Below are 3414 nucleotides of genomic sequence, written 5' to 3'. Positions count from 1 at the left end.
CGGGCTTGGCGGGAGTTGAGCCGTTTGGCAGAGCGCAGGTATTCCAGATTTTTATGGTCTGTCCATACTATGAAAGGTTGAGCCGCTCCCTCCAGCCAATGACGCCACTCTTCGAGAGCCAGTTTTATTGCCAGGAGCTCCCGATTGCCCACATCATAGTTGCGTTCCGCCGGAGATAATTTCTTTGAGAAGAAAGCACACGGTTTTAGCTTTCCGGATGTTTCTTCACGTTGGGATAAGACAGCTCCAACCCCGGAGTCGGAGGCGTCAACCTCCACCACAAATTGCCTGGAAACATCTGGTTGAATGAGGATGGGGGCTGATACAAACAGTTTCTTAAGATTACTGAAAGCGGCTTGAGCCGTGGAGTCCCAGAGAAAAGGTATAGCAGTGGATGTGAGACGTGTGAGAGGCGCGGCGATAGCACTGTAATTTCGAATAAAACGGCGATAGAAATTGGCAAAGCCAAGGAATTGCTGAAGCTTTTTACGTGACGTGGGGGAATCCCATTGGGAAACAGCGGTGATCTTGGCAGGATCAGGTCGAATACTGCCAGCTTCAAAAATGTACCCGAGGAAAGGGATGCTGGTAGTGTGGAACTGGCATTTTTCGGCCTTTACGAACAACTGGTTTTCGGCTAACCTCTGAAGGACAAGGCGCACATGGTTCTGGTGGTTCTTGGGATCTTTGGAGTAGATCAAAATGTCGTCTAGATACACGAATACAAACTGATTTAGAAAATCTCTGAGGACGTCGTTGACCAAGCGTTGAAAAGTGGCAGGAGCGTTGGTTAGCCCAAACGGCATCACAAGATATTCTAAATGACCTAGCGGAGTATTAAATGCAGTTTTCCATTCGTCGCCTTCTCTCATACGCACGAGGTGGTAGGCATTGCGAAGGTCGAGTTTAGAAAATATGCGTGCCTCCTGAATGGAATCAAAGACCGAGCTGATGAGTGGGAGAGAATATTTATCTTTAATAGTTATTTGGTTAAGTTCGCGGTAATCTATACAAGGTCTGAGTGATTTGTCTTTCTTCTCGACGAAGAAAAATCCGGCCCCGGCTGGGGAAGAGGAGGGACGAATGTGACCCTGAGCTAGGGCTTCCTGAATGTAAAGCTCCATAGCTTTCTTTTCGGGACCCGAAAGGTTAAACAATCTTCCCTTGGGCAGGGTGGCGCCCTCGAGAAGGTTGATGGCACAATCATAAGGTCTGTGCGGTGGTAAGGAAGAAGCCTTCGATTTACTGAACACGGGTTTTAAATCATGATAAAGGTCCGGAATATTGGAAAGGTCAATAATTTCGGGTTCACTGCTCGAGGGCGTGGAAACGGAGGATAAGGCCGATTGGAGACAGTGACCCATGCAAAAATCACTCCACCCCCTGATAGTAAAACGGCACCAATCGAGGTGAGGATTATGGAGTTTAAGCCACGCGAATCCCAATACGACAGGAGTCTGGGGTGTGCGAGTGACAAAGAACTGAATGAACTCGCGGTGATTCCCCGAGGTAATAAGCATAACCGGCTTGGTGCGATGGGAAATAATGGACAGATGCTGTCCCCCCAACCCAGCAGCATGGACCGGAGAGGGGAGTTGTTCAGTGGGTAACGCTAAGCGCTCAACGATACTCTGATCTATTAAATTCTGTTCTGCGCCTGAATCGACCAGCGCCTGAAAGTCAAGAATTCGGGATTCGTGGCATAACTTGACCGGAACAAACAAGAAATTATTATGAGTGGGACAATCCCCCCGCGACCGGTCTCTTAACGGGGGGTTCTGGAGTTTAAACGGCGGGAGCATTGATTAATCTGATGGTCTAATTCTCCACAATAGAAACACGCACCTTCGTTGCGACGTCTAAGCCGCTCCTCGGCGGTGATTTTTGAATGCCCGATCTGCATAGGCTCTTCTGGGATGGTGCGAGGAGTATCAGACCGAAGAGTGGTGTTACAGTCCATGGGAGTGACGAGGGGGGTTAGCGTAGTAGTCTTCCTGGTCACATGACTCCGACTCCCGTTACGTTCCTGTAGCCTGATGTCGGAGCGTAAGGCGGCAGCCGCTAGTTCCTCGAAAGTGTTAGCCTCCGGCTGGGTACATAGATGATCTTTGATAGCTTCGTTGAGGGACTGGTAAAAGACCCCACGGAGAGCTGGATCCGACCATCCAGCCTCCACAGCCAGGATGCGGAAGTCTATGATATGCTCAGCTTGCGTGCTGCTTCGTCTTGCTTACGGGGCTGATCGAACACCAACTTAAATTCATTAATGAATCGTTCAAAAGGTAAGTATGATATAGGATTGGCGGCTAAGAAAGCCTGAGCCCATTGTAGCGCTTTACTGCGAAGAGAGTTGATGACTAGCGTGATCTTACTGTGATCGGAGTAGTAGTATCGTGGAGCTTGTTGGAAGAGTAACTGGCACTGGAGGAGAAAGCCCCCGCATGCTTCCGTGTTGCCGTGGAAAGGTTCCGGTTGGAGACGGAAATTTTCAGGAGTCGTGACGGCGGCGGAAGAGGGGTTGTTGCCGGAAGTCGCGGCCGGAACTGTAGGAGCAGAAGCGGAGGCTTGACTGGTGATTTCTGTTAATGTTTGTGACATACCATCGAGGCGCCGAAAAAGTTCCTGTTGAGCCGATGCTATTTGGGATAGCGCGTCAGCTTGGCGTCCCAGGATAATTCCTTGTTGGCTCACGGCGTAGCGTAGACCATCTGAGTCAGCTGGGTCTGGGTTTTGGCCAGTTCGTTCTGTCATGGTTTTCAGGCGAGACAGACCCAGATGCTGGAACTCAGAATGATCAGTCGGGTAAGTAACTTGGTAAGTGAGTTTAATCACAGGAAAAGTTGAAGAGAATAAATCCTTTGACAGGAGGGAATCCGGACGTGGCTCGTGGCGAGGCTGGAGGGAACACCGCGGCTGGAGGACTCCGAGCTCGGTTCAGGACGGCAGATGAGTGACGGCAGAATTCCACACAGGTGACCTTCGTTTGGGTAAATCCTGAGACAGAGAGGCAGAACATGAGAGCAAGGCAGGACAGAGACATGGGACTTGAGCAGGCTGACCAGGCGTAGTCACCGTTAGGAGTTAACGAACTGGCGTCGATGAATGGGTTGGATCTCCTTAAGAGTAGGCAGGTTGATGAGATGAAGTGGTCACAGCTGGAGGAAGTCAGGAGCAGAGCTGAGGGGGCGGGGCAGACCGAGGCACCGTGACAGTTTACAGCGCAATCAAGCAATTTGTCTCCGGTAAGCTAAATTGTAGAAACAGTTATTTTATGTTCAGTGAAGCCTTTTCAAGTGGCTTTGATGTAACAACTGTATTGATGATTTTTTTCGGGTAACAACGTTGAATGTGCCTCACATCTGGAAGCTCTTCGAAGAACATCTTCCCCCCTCCTTGCTTCTTTCTTCCCTCCAA

At 50.0% G+C, this 3414-nt stretch overlaps 1 long non-coding RNA gene across 1 annotated transcript; it reads right to left on the bottom strand.

The window, feature by feature from the left end:
- Positions 1–2807: 2807 nt before the first annotated feature.
- Positions 2808–3205, bottom strand: LOC144988117 (uncharacterized). The gene is made up of 2 exons (XR_013651922.1): positions 3073–3205; positions 2808–2994 (listed from the first exon to the last, which is right to left on the bottom strand). It is a non-coding gene; the product is annotated as an uncharacterized LOC144988117 (long non-coding RNA).
- Between the last annotated feature and the right edge of the window lie 209 nt (positions 3206–3414).

This window comes from Oryzias latipes, chromosome 20, assembly GCF_053564925.1.
Source record: "Oryzias latipes strain Hd-rR chromosome 20, Olatipes_Hd-rR_3.1".
Classification (NCBI taxonomy): domain Eukaryota; kingdom Metazoa; phylum Chordata; class Actinopteri; order Beloniformes; family Adrianichthyidae; genus Oryzias; species Oryzias latipes.
Note: the sequence above shows the minus strand (reverse complement) of the source record. Positions and strands in the feature narration are given on the sequence as shown.